At 37.7% G+C, this 18456-nt stretch overlaps 1 long non-coding RNA gene across 2 annotated transcripts in view; it reads left to right on the plus strand.

The window, feature by feature from the left end:
- The window catches only part of LOC143682679 (uncharacterized), a 61395-nt gene that overhangs the window by 1332 nt on the left and 41607 nt on the right, over positions 1–18456 (plus strand). For both annotated transcript variants that reach the window (XR_013175223.1, XR_013175224.1), the window contains exon 2: positions 16657–16796. This is a non-coding gene — a long non-coding RNA (uncharacterized LOC143682679). The remainder of the gene's footprint in view (positions 1–16656; positions 16797–18456) is intronic.

Genomic DNA, 18456 nt, shown 5'->3' on the forward strand with positions numbered 1-18456 from the left:
CCAATTATTGAAAAGAGTATTTTGTCCCAGTTCAGAGGATTTGGGGGCCTTGTCAAAAATCAGTTGACCATAAATTTGTTGGTCTATTTCTGCACTCTCAACTGATTCCAATGGTCAATGTTTCTACCATGTTGTTTTGAATATTATGTATGGCTTTATAATAGGTTTTAAAGTCAGGGAGTGTTAAACCTCCCACCTCATTCTTCTTTTTAAGATGCTTTTAGATATTTGAGGTCTCTTTTCCTTCCAGATGAATTAGCTTTTCCAAATCTTCCAACTAGATTGTTGGAATTTTGATTGGTACTGCATTGAATCTGTAGATCAATTTGGGGGGAATTGACATCTTAACTATATTTAGCCTTCTTATCCATGAGCAAGGAATATCTTTTCACCTATTTATATCTCCTTTGATTTCTTTTAGCAATATTATATAATTTTCTGTGTACAAGTCCTTTACATCCCTAGTTAAGCTCATTCCTATGTACTTGATTCTTTTAGTTGCTATTTTGGATGGAATTTTTCCCTTAACTGATTCCTCAGCTAGGTCATTGCTTGTGTATAGAAATGTTAGTGATTTTTGCAAATTAATTTTATATCCTGCCACCTTGCTGAATTTGTTTATTTGCTCAAGTAACTTTGCTGTAGATTTCACAGGATCTTCCAAGTATAGTATCATATCATCTGCAAATAATGAGAATTTTACTTCTTCTTTTCCAATTTAGATGCATTTTATTTCTTGGCCCTGCCTGATTGTTCCAGCTAGAACTTCTAGCACAGTGTTGAATAATAGTGGTGACAGTGGGCATCCTTGTTTTGCTCCTGATCTTAGGGGGGAAGCTTTCAGTCTCTCTCCACTGAGTACGATTCTGGCTATCAGTTTTTCATATATTGCCTTTATCATATTGAGGTAGTTACCTTTGATTCCTATTTTTTGGAGTGTTTTTATCAGAAAGGGATGATGAATTTTGTCAAATGCTTTTCCAGGATCAATCGAGATGATTATGTGATTTCTCCCTTTTGATTTGTTAATGTGCTGTATCATATTAGTTGATTTTCTTGTGTTAAACCATCATTGAATTCCTGGTATAAGCCCCACTTGGTCATGGTGTATAATTCTTTTAATGTGTTGGATTTGATCTGCTGATATTTTATTGAGAATTTTTGTATCTATGTTCATTAGGGGTATTGGCCAGTGGTTTTCTTTTCTATAGCATGCTTACCCAGTTTTGGTATTAAAATGATATTAGCTCTATAAAATGAGTTAGGTAGAGTTCCTTTTTCTTCATTTTTTTTTGGAAATGTTTGAGTAGGATTGGTGTTAGTTCCTTTTGGAATGTTTGATAGAATTCCCCTGTGAAGTCATCTGGCTCTGGGTTTTTCTTTGTAGGAAGATTTTTGATGACTGATTGAATCTCTTTATTTGTGATTGATTTGTTGAGATCTTCTATTTCTTCCTCAGTCAGTGTAGCTTGTTTGCATGGTTCCAGGAATTTCTCCATTTCATCCAAATTGTCTAGTTTGTTGACATATAGTTATTTATAGTATCCTCTTATGATTTCTTTTATTTCTTCAGGGTCTATGGTAATGCACCTCTTCTTATTTCTGATTTTGTTTCTTTGCATCCTCTCTCTTTTTTTCTCTGTCAGTCTTGCTAGTGGCCCATATATTTTATTGATTTTCTCAAAGAACCAACTTTCAGTTTTACTGATTTTTTCTGTTGTTCTTTTGTTCTCCCATTCATGTAGCTCTGCTTTAATCTTTGTTATTTCTCTCCTTCTATTTGCTTTGGGGTTAGTTTGTTTTTTTTCTCAGTTTCCTCCAGGTGTGCTGTTAAGTTCTCAATTTTTTATTTTTCTCATTTATTAATAGAGGCATTTAGGACAATAAATTTCCCTCTCAACACAGCCTTTGCCATATCCCATCAGTTCTGATAAGTTGTATTCTCTATCATCTCCAGATAGCTACTGATTTCTCCAAATTTCTTCTTTGACTCACTGGTTGTTTAAGAGTGTGTTATTTAATCTCTATATATTTATGACTGTTCTCATTCTTTGGTGGTTATTGACATCCAGCTTCATTTCATTGTGAACAGAGAAAGTGCTTTGAGTAATTTCAATGTTTTTTAAATTTATAAAGACATGTTTTATGCCTCAGCATATGATCTATCCTAGAAAATTTTCCATGAGCACTAGAGAAGAATGTATATCCTTGTATTTTGGGGTGCCGTGACCTAACATTTATCTATTAGATCTAATTCATTTATCAAGCTATTTAACTTCTCTACTTCCTTGTCAATCTTCTGTCTGGTTGTTTTATCTATAGAGGAGAGTGATGTATTGAAGTCTTCTACTATTATTGTTGAAACATTTATCACTCCCTTCAGTTTTGCCAATATTTGTCTCATATACTTTGGAGCTCCTTGATTGGAAGCATAAACATTTATGATTTTTATATCTTCTTGAATTAACCCTTAAATTAGTATATAGTCTCCTTCTTTGTCTCTTTTGATATCTTTACATTTAAAATCTATTTTGCCTCATATTAGTATAGCTACTCCTGCTTTCTTTTGGTTAAAACTTGCATGGAAAATCTTTTTCCATCCTTTCACTTTCAATCTATTTATATCCTTGTGTCAAAGATGAGTCTCTTGTAAGCAGCATATAGCTGGATTGTGTTTCTTAATCCATTCTGCCAATCTGTACCTTTTAATTGGTAAGTTTAGACCATTAACATTCAAAGTTATTATGCAATGGCCATTCTTGAATCCACCATCTTATCTTTTTTACTTTATTTATCAGATCTATAACTCTTTCCTCTCTTTCTCTTGTATTATTTAAATTACCCTTAGTGGTACTCTTCAGTTCTGTGCCCTCCTCCAGACCTCCCTCTTCTGTCTTTTTTATTTCAGCCAGCAGAACTTCTCTTAGTATTTCTTGTAGGACTGGCCTCTTGTTGACAGATTCTTTCAGGACTTCTTTGTCTGTGAAAACTTTAATCTCCCCTTCAGTTCTGAAGGACAATTTGGCTGGATACAGATTTCTTTGCTGGAAGTTTTTCTCTTTCAAGATCTTGAATATATCATACCACTGCCTTCTTGCCTCCAGGGTACTATTTGAATAGTCTGAACTCAGTCTTGTTTGGTTTCCCTTGTATGTAGTAGATTGTTTTTCTCTTGCTGCTTCCAGGATTTTCTGCTTCTCTTCAACATTTGACAGACTGATTAGTATGTGTCTTGGGGAAGGCCTATTTTGATTTATTCTGTTTGGAGTTCTTTGGGCTTCTTTGACGTGCATATTTATGTCCTTTTTAAAGGTTGGGAAGTTTTACCCCATTATATCCTCAACTACTCTTCTTAGCCCTTTACTGCTCTCTTCTCCTTCTGGGACACCAATGATTCTTATATTTGTGCACTTTGTTATGTCTGTCATTTCCCTGAGATCCAATTCAAATTTTTCTATCTTTTTTGCCATTTGCTGTTTTGAGTCTTTGAAGTCAGTTACACTGTTCTCTATATCACTTATTCTTTCTTCTGTCTCTTCAAATCTGGTGTGCTGGTTTGAAAGGAAGTATGCCCCCTAAGAAAAGCCATGTTTTAATATAAGTCCCATTTCATAAAGGTAGAATAATCCCTATTCAGTACCGTATGTTTGAAACTGTAACCAGATCATCTCCCTGGATGATGTGATTTAGTCAAGAATGGTTGTTAAACTGGATTAGGGGACGACATGTCTCCACCAATTTGGGTGGGTCTTGATTGGTTTATTGGAGTCCTATAAAAGAGGAAATATTTTGGAGAATGAGAGATTCAGAGAGAGCAGCACCACAAAGCAGAGTCCACAAGCCAGCGACCTTTGGAGATGAAAAAGGAAACTGCCTCCCGGGGAGCTTCATGAAACAGGAAGCCAGGAGACAAAGCTAGTAGATGATGCCATGTTTGCCACGTGCCCTTCCAGCCAAGAGAGAAGCCCTAACTGTGTTCACCATGTCCCTTCTCACTTGAGAGAGAAACCCTGAACTTCATCAGCCTTCTTGAACCAAGGTATCTTTCTCTGGATGTCTTAGATTGGACATCTCTATAGATTTATTTTAATTGGGACATTTTCTTGGCCTTAGAACTATAAACTAGCAGCTCATTAAATTCCCCCTTTTAAAAGGCATTCTGTTTCTGGTATATTGCATTCCAGCAGCTAGCAAACTAGAACATCTGGTATGTTTGTAGTATGTTTTTTTATTTGGTCAACAGAGTTCTTTAATTTCTGTGATATCTGCTATTTTTCTGTTTATTCTTTCAAATTCCTCTTTATACTCGTCTACTGTCTTCTGGATCTCCTTTATGTCATTTACCATCCCACTGATTTTATTAAGTAAAGTTATATGAACATCTTTGATTAGTTGTTCCAACATCTGTGTCTCCTCTGGTGTTTTAATTTAGTCATTAGCAGGGCTATATCTGTCTGCATTGTGATATGCTTAGTTATCTTCTGCTGTCTTTGTGGCATGTAAATATCTTGGTTGATTTACTTTGGGAGTTGATTTCTTTCAATAGTCTAAGGTCTTGTGTTTGTGGGATCGATGTACAGCAGGGAGCAGGGTACGAGGTGGGACACTCAGGGCAGCAATTTGTTTTAGGGCATCTATAGGCACAGGTTGGGGATATTAAGCTGCTGCTTGTGAACGTGGGTGCCCAGTGTCCAGGGAGGATTAGTTGTTCAGGTGAGCTGGTCTAGAGGGTATAATCCCAGTGTGCACTGGTTTAAGGAATGGGGTCCTTTGTGTACCTGTGTAGAACTATGGCAGCAGGTGGGTCTTATGCCTTCATGGATTGGGGGCACATGTGACCTGTCTGTGCAGGTCAACACTTTTTCAGAGCTAGGATCTGTGGTTGAGGGCCATGTGCATGTGCAGTTCTAGGACTGATGTAAACTGAGATTCCTAGAGCTGAATGACATGATTTTATTTTTTCAATATCAAAAAACTCCAAGCAAATGCAAATATTTCTATTTTGATCATTCTGTTCTACATATATAATCAGTAATTCACAATATCATCACATAGTTGCATACTCATATCATGATCATTTCTTGGAACATTTGCATCTGTTCAGAAAACCTCCAGGATAATCTCTCAACTCTGTTTGGAATTTCTCAACCATTGACACTTTGTCTCATTTCACTCTTCCCCCTTTTGGTCAAGAAGGTTTTCTCAATCCCCTGATGCTGAGTCTCAGCTCATTCTAGGGTTTTTCTCAATCCCTTGACATTGAGTCTCAGCTCATTCTAGGATTTCTGTCCCACGTTGCCAGGAAGGTCCACATCCCTGGGAGTCATGTCCCACGTAGACAGGGGAAAGGTGGTGAGTTTGCTTTTTATGTTGGCTGGAGAGAGAGCCCACATCTGAGCAACAAAAGAGGTTCGCCCAAGAGAACCTTAGGCCTAATTTTAATTAGGTTGACCTATCCTTTGTGGGGTTAAGTTTCATATGAACAAACCCCGAGACTGGGGGTTCAGCTTATAGCTTTGGTTGTCTACACTGCTTGTGAGAATATCAAGAATTCAACTTGGGGAAGTTGAATTTTCCCCTGTTCTCACCATTCCCTGTAGGGGACTTTGCAAATACCTTTTTATTCACTTTCCAAATCACTCTGGGATTTATCGGGGCATCACTCTGGACAAACCAACAAAATCTCATATCCTACTCAAGGTTCCATGTACTTATGGTGTTCAATTAAGCTGTCTACATAAGTTATATTAGGATATGCACTAGTCAAAGTATAAATTTTGTACCAAATAAACATTTTTTGCTTTAGTCTCACACATAAGTTGAAATCTTAAAATATTAATTACCATCTATTTTCAGCACCCTGCAGTAATGACATTCCTTTGTTATTCCTCATACAAGAACATTTTTAAAAATTTGTACATTTAGTTACTATCATTATATACTCTAGGCATTCCTAGATTATACCATCTCAATCTTTATTGTCTATCTTTCTTTCTGATTTCATTTATGTCCCCAGCCCTCCTCCCTCTATCATTCTCACATTCAGCTTCATTCAGTGTTTTAACATAACTGTATTACAGTTAGGTAGTATTGTGCACATGTGTGGATCTAGGAGTGCCTGATTCCCTGAGCTCGGGGGAGGAGGGCTGGCAAGGCGAGACTGTGCAACACTATGGGCAGGAGGTTGGGGATAACCTGGGTATGAAGGTTAGTGTCTGCAGCCTTTGTGCACTGGCAACAGCCTGCAGGGAACAGGGAGGAGCCGGTAATTCTTGGGAGGGGTGCAGGAGAGGTAGGTTGGGCTGCACTTGGGTTGGGGTGAGGGGCAGGTATGTGCACTGGGCTGGTGGGGTGGAGGCACCTGGAGCACAGGGAATGGAAGCAGGTGACAGGGTTCATGTGCACGGGGTGTGGGGTGAGTCGCCAGTCACAAGGCTGCACTGGTGATGGTAGCATGCCCAAGGAATATGGCCTGGCTTACTTCCTAGTCCCTGGCTCTTGTCCATGCACTCCTGTGGGCTCCGCACCTCTGTGCCAGTCTCCAGCCTTCTGTTTCTCAGTTCCTCAGCCTCTTCAAACAGGGCTGCCACATGTGTGCAGATGGCTCTCCCAGGTCAGCTGCACTCCCAAATCACCACCTTATTCGCCCTCCTGTCCCTTCTCTAACTTTTCCCCTTACCTTCATTTTTAAATAAAGTTGTTCCCAATTTCAGGTTTTGTGAAAAGAAATAATTCTGTAAATAAAAATATTTGTAAACCATTGATCCCTGACTTAAAACTAATGGTCAATCCAACTACCTGATATTCAAAAGTAGAGGGAAAAAAAATGCAGAATTTTTTTTTTAATTTCAAAAGAGTAATTGTCCTTAAAACACATATTCCCTGTAGAAGAAGCAATAAAGCCAAGTGGTTATATTTTTCTAATTTGCCTAGACTTCATCAAGTCCTAATAGTCTGGATGCCATAGAATTCATTTGTATGAAACATGTTTACGGACTTGTCTAAAACTTGAAACAATAACTTTCCTTTTAGTAACTCTGCCTGCTGGGATTATCCTGTCATTTAAATTTTAAGTTAAAACACAACTCCTTCATATCTCAGGGGGTTCTTGTGTTGCTTATATTTTTTCTAGTTACCTCTTGCTCTTTTTTCCTACATCAAAAAATTTTTGCTGTATGCTGCTCTTCTGCATTACTTCAGATCACACACTGTGTTAGTTAGATTCAGTTGTCAACTTGGCCAGGTGAGCATACCTAGTCTTGTTGCTGCGGACATAAACCAATGGTATGTGAACCTCATCTGTCGCTAATTACATCTGCAGTCGGCTAGGAGGCTTGTCTGCTGCAATGAGTGATGTTTGACTTAATTGGCTGGTGCTTAAATGAGAGAGCACAATGTAGCACAGCTAAGCAGCTCGGCTTTCCTCATCGCAGCACTCGCAGCTCAGCCCAGGCCTTTGGAGATGCAGAAAGAAGTCACCCCAGGGAAAGTTGTGGAAACCTGGAGAGAAGACCAGCAGAAACTATCCTGTGCCTTCCACGTAAGAAAGAACCTCAGTGGAAAGTTAGCTGCCTTTCTTCTGAAGAACTAACAAAATAAATCCCCTTTTATTAAAAGCCAATCCATCTCTGGTGTGTTGCATTCTGGCAGCTAGCAAACTGAACCCACACCCTGGTTCCTTTCATTTTTCCATAGTAAGCCTAATGCAGGTTGTGTATATGTGTAGTCTATTTCTACTAAAAGTTTTTGGTAGCACAGGATGATAGTTACACTACACAATAAAACTAAATCTTAAAATTTGTTATTAGACATTACTCTCCTGAACTCTAGGAGGTATTTCCTGCCATCAGTAATTTCTAATTAACAGTGATGTATTATGAACTCAGTTTTCTATGTTCCTCCTTTCCTGTCTCTACCAAAAAGTATCTGATTCCCTTTGCATTTAATTTCTTGGGGAGGACAATTCAGTTCTCCATCCCCACTCAGTAATGTTTAGGATCATACCTACATTCTCAGAAGAAATTCCTGAGGTTAATTTGCTAAACAAAAGATCATCAATCCTAATTTTCCTCCTAAGTAAAGCATCTAACAATTCTTCGAAATTAGTTTTTCAATTTTTAAGAACATTCCCTCCTGATGTCTATAACAAGGCCCTACTGTGCTGAGTTTATTTTATCTTCTCCACACATCAATTTATATCTAGAGACACAGGCCAAAAAAAAAAAACTGAAATAACAATATTCCCAAATCATCTTTCATTGGCAATCTCTATTAATTGCTTTGCCCTAATATCAATATGATGAGAATTCACAGAGCATTTAATAACTCACCTATCACATTATTTAAATCACCTTCCTGAAGATAGGGGCAAGTAGAACCTTAAAAAAAGAAGCAGGAAGAAAATAAGAGTCTTTCCTTCCCTTAGGAAAAAAAAAAATCCACTAGCTTAATTCCTAGTCAACAAAAGCAAATGATTCTCTCTTCTTTGTGGACCTATGTCACCACTTGGATTTATGGTATCAATATTTCCTGGGTCTCTAGAATTATGCCCGAAACTGAAGTTGCACAGACGGTCATTTACATTTCTTTAGAAGACTTTTTAACTCTGTAGCTCTAACAACTGCTTTTGAGCAAAGGGAAATTAGGTAGCTTTGAAGATCAAAGTCTTGCATTTTGTGTTTCTTCCTTACCATTGCTATACTATGTGTGGCTGACACAGCCTGAAGATACAGCATGATACACCATATGTGTTTAAGGTGGGGAACAAAATCAACTTTCAGGAACTGACAGCCAGCTTCAATATGCCAACGTGTGCACAACCCTTCATTTTCTTTCTCCTTTTCTTCAAGAGCCAGAAGGCAGCACTTGATTACTTATTTGTGACAACTGAATTTATTTCATTAAAATATATTATACTTAGATTGAGGATTTAAACTTATTTTAACTATTAGATTAAGTACAGTACATTAGCTCTCTGGAGAAAAAAAAAATCCAAAGCCAAAAATATGAGCAGGTAATAAAGCCATCTATCCTAGATAGATGGAGTCAGAATTGTCTTCAAATAATTATGACCTGAACATTTTTAATAAATATGCTTATGGTGCTTTTAAACTGTTTAAGACTATTACAAATAAGAATTAAGAAAAATATGCACTATCACTTAAATATTCTGATTTGGGTTTATATCTTAGAAATCTCACTGTATCTCAGATCTAAAATGGAGAGAAATGAAAGAAAATCACCTCTCAAATTAGAAGACTGAGTAATTTTTCCTTTCCCCCTCAACAGCCTACAATTTTGTTCACTGTAATTTATGGATCACAATATTAATAAAAATGGCACAAATAGAGATAATAGGTGAAATGTTGTGATGATGTTATTGCTCTTTATATAATCTGATTGCACCTCTATATAGCCATTCATTCATTGAGAACACACTTTGAACTACTCTATATCAAGCTCTCTCTGCTAATCATGCCAGATATAAAGAAGAATAAGCTATGGTCTTTGCTATAAATTACTCACAACATAGCATGGGAGACAGACACAAAGAGATAATCAAAACATAATGCAGTGGTGGGCAGTGTGATGGTGGCTCATTGGCAGAATTCTCGCCTTCCATGCCGGAGACTGGGGTTCGATTCCCGGTGCCTGCCCAGGCAAAAGAAAAAGAAATATAATGTACTGGGAGCAACAACAGAAACACAAAAGTATCAAAAAAAAAACTCTTAAAGCAAAGCATCTCTGAACTACTTCATGTAAAGTCTCCTAAGGCAACCTGGAGTGAAACTGAAAACTTGTGCAGAAATTCAGCAAAATGAGAGTGGGGGATAAGGAGGCTGTGACATTCCAGGCTAAGGATGACTGTAGCAAGAATGTGGGGATGGAGCTGGCGATGACAGATTACGGAGTTCATTGCATGTTATATTAAAAAGTTTGAAGTTCACCTTATGAGCCTTTGAAGGGTTGTAAACCAATAGGTGACATGGACCAATTTAAGTTTTAAAATATCAATTTTACCTAAAAATGTGAACTTGAAACCCATGTCGAACTCTGAAATCTGTTCTACAACAAATTGTGGTGCTGTGCTTTGAAATTTATCGCTTTTTTGTATATATGTTATTTTTCACAAAAAAGAAAAAAAAATTCGATTGTGGTGATAAAAAAAAAATATTTATTCCTTCTACCCTCCTATATTCTGGAGCAGCCAGAAGGAAAAGTACGAGAGGATCATATGGTAGCCCATGACAACTCTCAGATCTGTCCTTAACTACTCGTTGAGGAGTGCTTTGAAAGCTATTGCTTTTTTCTTTCTTTGTGTTGTATGTATTTTATATCCTGTGGCAAAAAGTTTAAAGATGCATATCATTGACTTAAAAATTAGCAAGATTTCAGATTTACAGATGGTGTGGGGTGAAAGAAAGGTGGGGTTTGTAATGACTCCCTGATTTCTTGCAGTCTTGTAAAAAGGATGCCATCAAATGAGAGAATATAGAAAGAAGGAAAAGTTTAAAGAGGAAATGCATATATCTACATTTAGACATTTTGAAATTGTAGTCACCATAAGGCGTACTGGTGAGAATACCCAGTTTGAAGATAAATATTAGACCAGAGTTAAGTGTTTTGGTCCCTACTAAGTAATCATTTTGGAAGTCTTCGTATAGGTTAAAGACATGACAGTGGTCAAGAGCTCTCAGACAGAACATGACCTAATAAAAAATTGGGGGCTTAAGGATAGAACCTTGGTGAATGTCAACCTTTAAGAGGTGATTATAAAATTGTCTGTAACAAAAAACTGAGAAGTTAACACCATTTTTCAAAGTCATACACATGATTTAAAGATGGTTTTTATTAATAATCCTAATAGCCTATATTTTCTTTTAAAACATATCAGCAGGGATTACAGATACTGACATGCTTGAGATGTAAATGCAATAATTTGCAACTTTTAATTTCCTTTGACTATTTCCCTGCCTGAGTTTTTATTTCTAAATGTAAATTCTAATGAAGAGTTGTGAATATTTGTCTTCTAAATTAAGGTTTACTCTTCAAACATTTACACATTTTTCTTGTTTGAAGCACTTACTGAAAAGAATTCCTTGAAGAGTAGCAGTGATTTATTGGAAGGAGAACTTTGAGAGTTTGGCTGCAATGGAACAAAATACAACAGATTTCTTACCAGATGAACAAAAAATAATAAGCAAGTTTCTCCCTGCTTTATTAGGCAGTGGTTAGTTGTATCTGAAAGACCATATTGCAAAATTCTACATATAAAGACTTTTGAGCAGTTTTCCTTTGTAAAAGCAGTTATAGATTTCTAGTACTTATTATTTTTCCAAAATTAAATCTCTGCTCCTGTCCTTGTCATTTCACATCTGGTATTCCAAAACTCATTCCTCACCACCTGTCTTAGCCTTCTCTCCAATCTGTCTGAAATGCTATAGCTAAAATCATCTTTAAAATTTACTCTTTATTAATTTCTTTCTTAAGATTATTTTTCAATGTAATCATTATGCTTTAAGTTAACATTTTCTGTGAGCCCCCAGAAATGTTTTAATACCATCTTTTTAGCCTCAAAGGAAATAATTGGACTCAATAATAAAAATATTTTAAAAATTATAACAAAAGATAATTTATTGTGCCATGTACAATTAACAGAGAAGTAAAAAATGGTAACATTTTATTTGCATAGTAACTAAGATTTTAGCCTTTCACCTAATTCATTTCATGTTGAATGACTTTCTGGGACTGCAGCAACCAGTACTACAGAGTGGTTGACTTAAACAATGGAAATTTATCACCTCATAATTTTGGAGGCTAAAAGTCAGTCAAGGTAGTGGTCAGGCCATGTTTCCTATTAAAGAGGAGAAGTCATTTCTTGCTTCTCTCCTGGCTTCCAGTGGGTAGCTGGCATTCCATGGTGTGGTAGTTTGGTTCAGGTGTCAACTTGGCTAGGTGAAGTGGCCTGGTTCTATTTCAATGGACATGAGCCAATGGCATGTGAACCTCATCTGTTGCTGATTACATCTGCAGTCGGCTAGGAGGCATGCCTGCTCTAACGAATGATGTTTGATTTAATTGGCTGGAAGCTTAAATGAGAAACTCAATGTAGCACAGCCAAAACATATCAGCATACCTCATCTCAGCACTCGCAGCTTAGCCCAGGCCTTTGGAGATGCAGAAAGGAATCATCCAGGGGAAAGTTGTTAGAACCCAAAGACCTGGAGAGAAGGCCAGCAGAGATCACCTTTCCAAGAAAGAACCTCAGTTGAAAGTCAGCTGCCTTTCCTCTGAAGAACTATACATTAACTAAACAAATTCCCTTTTATTGAAAGCTAATCCGTCTCTGGTGTGTGGCATTCCAGCACCTAGCAAACTAAAACAGATTTGGTACTGGAGAGTGGGGTGCTGCTTCCGTTTGCAAATACCAAGCATGTTGGAATGGCTTTTTAAATGGATAAGGGGAAGATTTTGGAGGAACTGTGAAGAGAATGATGGAGAAGTCCTGGAGTGCTTGAAGAGACTGTTGGTGTAAATGGAACCACTGCCAATCTGGACAAAGGGGGACACAAAAGGGAAAAAATTGGAGTTTGCAGAGTGAGAACCATGGAGCTCAGGTCTGAAGTCAAGAAAACTTGGCCAGAGGAGTGGACCCACCCATATACATGGAGAGGGTGAGTTTACCCTGAAGGGTGAGGTTAAGTCTCCCACCTCATTACAGTGGGAAGAGTCACACAGCCTCAGGCATTGGAGAAGGTACAGCATGCTCCTTGGGGGACTGGGGAGAGCCTGGCTGTCACCACATGGAGGGGTTGAGTGTGTGCCCCGGAAATGGCAGAGAGCCCAGGTGTGACCCCGATGCTTTGAGAATGTGGAGCCGAGAAAAAGGTGGTCTCCTCAATGTCCCCTGTGGTTGATTTGGAAAGAGGCAGGCCACTGTATAGGCCCTTGGAAAGGGTGGGACTGCCACTTTCTAAAGTTGAAGGATAAGACTTTCAGACTTTGAAATCCAATAATGCTTGCCCTCCAGGTTTTCCTTCCAGTTTCTCCCTATGGATCCTGTGACTGTCCTTCCTTTGCATATTAACACCAGATAACTTGTTTTGAGATTCATAGGTCCACAGCCAGAAGAGAATTTTTTGCACCTTAATATTGTTTAAGGTGATGCGTGTAGTTGCCAAGTTGACAAGGGGTGAACATGTGGTAGTTAGGTTCAGGTGTCAACTTGGCTAGGTGAAGGCACCTAGTTCTATTGTTGTGGACATGAGCCAATGGCATGTGAACCTCATTGTTGCTGATTACATCTGCAGTAGGCTAGGAGGCATGCCTTCTGTAATGAAGGGTGTTTGATTAATTGGCTGGTGCTTAAATGAGAGACTCAACATAGCACAACCAAAGCAACTCAGCATACCTCATCTCAGTACTCGCAGCTCAGTCCAGGCCTTTGGGGACGCAGAAAGGAATCACCCCAGGGAAAGTTGTTAGAACCCAGAGGCCTGGAGAGAAGACCAGCAGAGATCGCCTTGTGCCTTCCCAGGTAAGAAAGAACCTCAGGTGAAAGTTAACTGCCTTTAACCCTTTTATTGAAATCTAATCCATCTCTGGTGTGTTGCGTTCCAGCAGCTAGCAAACTAAAACACATGGCATTTCTTGGTTTGTGGCAGCATAACTCAATCTCTGCCTATGTCACATGGTCATCTCTCTGTCTCTCTCTTACTGATTGTCCAAATTTCCTCTGCTTATGAGGACACTAGTTGTATTGGATTAATGGGCCACCCTGATCCAGTTTGGCCTCATCTTGACTAACAACTTCTTCAAAGACCTTATTTCCAGGTGGGAGCATTTTCATAGGGGTGAGTGTTAAGACTTGAACATATATTTTTGAGGGACACTATTCAATCTGTAAAAACATGTTCTATCCTTTGAATATTGCAACAATTATTCACATTTTAAGGTGGGAGAAATTGAGACCCAGAGAGTTTAAAGAAGTTGTACAAATTTATTCAGATTCAAACTGAATACCAGAATTCAATTTTTTCAACCACCATCTATCAGTTTCTCATGGAACATAAAATAGTCTGTTTAACGCCCTTGATATTACTGTCAATAGAAAGGGAACCGACATTGCTATGTACCTACAGCATGCCAAGAACTGAGCTAATTAAGTTAGACACATAATTGCCTTAATCTTCTCAACAACCCATCATTATTTCTTCTTAAGTTTTTTTTTTAATTACATGGGCAAGCACTAGGAATCGAACCCAGGTCCTCTGGCATGGCAGGCAAGCATTCTTGCCTGCTGAGCCACCATGGCCTGCCCTCTTCTTAATTTTTTTAAACTGAATACTAGGACACAGAGAGTATCAGAGGCAGAAATATTACCTATTATATAAGTAAAAAAGAATGTGGTATGGTTTATTATATAAGTAATAGAGGAATAATTTGAAACTAAGTGTGTCAAACCTCAATGCCTGAGCTCTTTCCACTTATTACATCATCTCACACAGTAAAACATAAATCCATCTCAATCTTTTATCTTTATTCATTAGACATTTATTGAATAACTAATATGTGACATATATTTCAGAGGGTTATGGTGTTACAGAAAGGATGCTGCTCTTAAGAAGAAGCTCCCAGTCTGCTAGGGATCACAGACAAGAAACAGCTTTGAGGGAGTAGAGTAGGAATGAAAGGAGTTTTGTTAAAAAGAGAGAAAAAGTGGTTGATTGCTCAGTCACCAATCTTCCAAGCCAGTGATTCCCAAACCTTATTTTATTATGGATTCAGATATGATATTTTACTGTAACTAAAGATTACCTATTTTTCTCAAAGAAATACAGGACAAATTCAAATAATGTGGCAAATCATGGTTGGGAGAGGGAGGCAGATCAGTAAATAAAATGAATAATATTTCAATTGTTACATGGTCAGGAAGCATTGTCTTTCACAGTAAGTGCTACAGTGTGTTCGTAGCAAAATTTGAATGCAGCACCTATTAAGGCAATTTGCAGTTTGCCTGCCTTAGTAAAACTTATTGATTTTGGCAATGACAAGAATGTGCACTTGGTAATGAATATTGAAGTGTTAAATTAACCAAAAGCAGGAAACATCTACTAGTCATCACTTAATGCGGTTGATCTTCTTGCTACTAAATTATGCCCATCTCTGTAAGGTACAAGAACTATACATAAACAAAATCCCATAAAAGTCATTCTATTATTCTCATTGAACTCCATTCTCATTAATGCGTGATAAGTACCTATTGTGAATCAGGCACTTAACTGACAAATGGACCCAATTTCGGAAAGATTGATCACTCTGTATCCTTGTTACTTTAATATACATTAAATAAAGTCACATTATTAACAGGTTTAGATAGGATATTTATTAAGTGTGGATTTAAGGAATGTTGTTCTTGGTAAATTTAAAAATCCATTAGAAATATATGGGTTCATTATTTCAATCCAAATTCATCTTTTTCAAGTTTAAATGAATTGGTTTTGAAACATGAATTTAGGAAGTCAAAAAGACTAATCAAAGAGGCTCCAAAGTCTTCACGCTCCTGGAGAAACATATGGATGTTATTTAAAATCAATTCAGAAAAAGACATGTTGAATTTTCTTTTTTAAATCTAAGCTTGCCTTCACATTATTACACACTACATGATTATTAGAAGATGTGTGTCACGTGGGGTTCACAGTAGCAATCGACAGAAACTGACTCTGTTTTAAGCAAATAAAAGAAGTTTATTTGAAAGATATTGGGAGTTCACAGACTCAGATCACTAGAAAGACAAGAGAAGAGAATGGATTAAGAAGCAACAATGTAGTCAGACGGCCAAAGTCCAACCATGGGACTTCTGCAGTGAAGAACCCCTCTAGTGCCACTACTAACTTCTGAATCCTGCATCTAAACCTACCCACATCATTTACACTGGATGCTGGGCAACACCACTTTCCACTGCCGCATCCACAAAAGAGCTTTCACTGCTCTTACTACTTTGCATCGCTTGCTTTTGATTTAAGGTCTGGTGTGAGTGGTCTGATTGGCTGAGTATAGATCACAATATGATGTGCTCATAGATGGAAGGAGACTCAGATACTGTATATAAAGCTCAAAGATAATATTAACATGATGATATTAGTGTGTGACATTGTTATAAAATTGACATATTTTATTTGCTTCCTGCTCTCCGATTTTGCCTGATTCTCCCATTTCTCTTTTCTTTCATAAATCTAAATGGTACATAATCCTCCAGCATGTAAAATCACTTCCCCATTCCTTAGGATTTGACTATATCTACATTAGATATGGTTTTAAATAATTAGATATGATTAGGCTCATCAGCATTAAACAGAAAATGTCCCAAACACACTGACTTAAGATAGAAGTTGTCCTGTCTCGCACAAATGGATTCTGGAAATAGGCCACCCAGAACTGGTATAGCGGCTCCATAATCTAATGAGATCAAAGCTGTTTGTATCTTTCCATTACACCATCAAGGCCACCTATGGACCAAGATAGCTGCCAGCACTCCAACCATCACATCTGTGTTGCAGGTCAGCACAGGGAAAAAGTGAAAAGGCCAAAATGATATTTGCCCCTTCCCTTTTAAGAGGAAGTCACACCCAATAATTCTGCTTATGTGTATAACAGGAAGCTAGAAGTCAACTAAACTCAGAAGAGAAAAGAGAGGATGTTGCCACATGACACAAAAGCCAAAGGACCCTGAATATTGCCCACCAGCCAGAAAATACCTATCCCAGAAGAAAAGAAGCCATCTAGCCTCTGAAACTGTGAGTCAATAAATTATTTTTATCATACCAACCCATTGTAAGGTATTTGTTTTAGCACCTGGGAATATATAACACTGCTTCATGGTAAAATTAGTTTCAGTAAAATTATGGAGTTGAAATACTAGAAGGTGATAAAACCTGGCTGGAGAGGAGAAGCTCTATTGCTTAGGCTCATCCCAAATGAATTCCTGTGCATTCACTACTTGAAAAAGGAAATGTATTCTCTCATTGCAAAGATGCAGATGAGTGAAGCTACCTAGCCTCCAGCCATTGACCTACTGTTCTGAATTGCTCCCAAGACATAAAAAAGGCAGAGTCAATTAAACCAAGACATATTCCTGGAAAGAGAATGTCTCAGATCCAGTTATATACTCAAAGACCATGATCTGATAACACCTCTACTTTTGTTTTCTATTCCTTGGAGTTTAACAAAAGAAAATAAAGTGAAAGTCAGTTAAAGCATTTTGGAAAAAAAAAATTGCAGGCAGAACCCCCAACCATGAAGAATTAAGGACATTGATGGCTCAACCTCCAAGGTAGCTCCTACCTGGGGACGGAACTCTTAGAGGAGTGATAGGATGGATGTATTTGATATGGGACTCAGTAGATCCTTAAGGAAAGGAAAATGTGTGTGGAGGTGGGGTAGTCAGGTGGTTACTAGCAGGTTTTTGCTCCCCTATCATCTCTTCCCTTTAAACAAAACATACACTGCTTTTTGAGACCCACCCCTCAGCCATAAATTCTTTGCAGAAAAGATGGAGCCTCCATTTCAAAGTTGGGCCCTTAAATGACGTAAGCATACCAGTTTATCCCCTGAATCTGACCACAGTGATGATTTTGTCATGGTCATAAAATCAAATTAATGTCAAAGAAAGATCATTAGAGGAGATTTTTAAATAAGAAAATGCCTTTTATTCCAATGGTAACTATTTTTTTTTAAATATACTCTCTACTGTCTCTAGTTTTGTGTATAATTGGGCAGCCTGGATGATTTCCATTTATTTTTGCTAACAAGCAGACAACAGCAAACTGTGAGAAATGCATAGAAACAGATCCAGAATTTCAAGGACACAATGACCCAAAATTAAACAGTTCCTTTGATTCTGTCATGTCTCTGGGTTTTCTATTAGGTGGGCCCAAAAAAGCATCCTATCTATGTTTAAACCAATCTGAGTTACGATTTCTTTCACTGATAAAACAAATTACCAACTGGTAAAATATCACTTCTATTGTATAAATGAGGAAAACAAGGCCTTAGAAAATTTAAGTAATTTGTCTACAGTCACAATGAGAATAAATGGCAGCACCAAGATTCAATAGTGGTTCTTGTTTATATCAAAACTGATATATTTTTGTCCTAAAACATTCATCCACTAGATTATAAATTTCTTTTTGAACTTATCCTGCATCCACCACAGCTAGCTTTGAACATATCACAAATTCAGATCAGATATGGGACTTTATTCTGGCACCACTGGCTTTCTGGCTGTGCCATACCTCCTGTGCTGATTTGAAGCTATTATGTATCCCAGAAAAGCCATGCCTTTTAATTCTCATTCAGTATTGCTGGGTGGGCCCTTTGTGATTGTTTCCATGGAGATATGACCCACCCAGTTGTGGGTGGTAACTTTTGATTAGACGGTTTCCATGGAGATGCATC

This window comes from Tamandua tetradactyla, chromosome 5 (genome assembly GCF_023851605.1).
Source record: "Tamandua tetradactyla isolate mTamTet1 chromosome 5, mTamTet1.pri, whole genome shotgun sequence".
NCBI classification, from domain to species: Eukaryota; Metazoa; Chordata; class Mammalia; order Pilosa; family Myrmecophagidae; genus Tamandua; species Tamandua tetradactyla.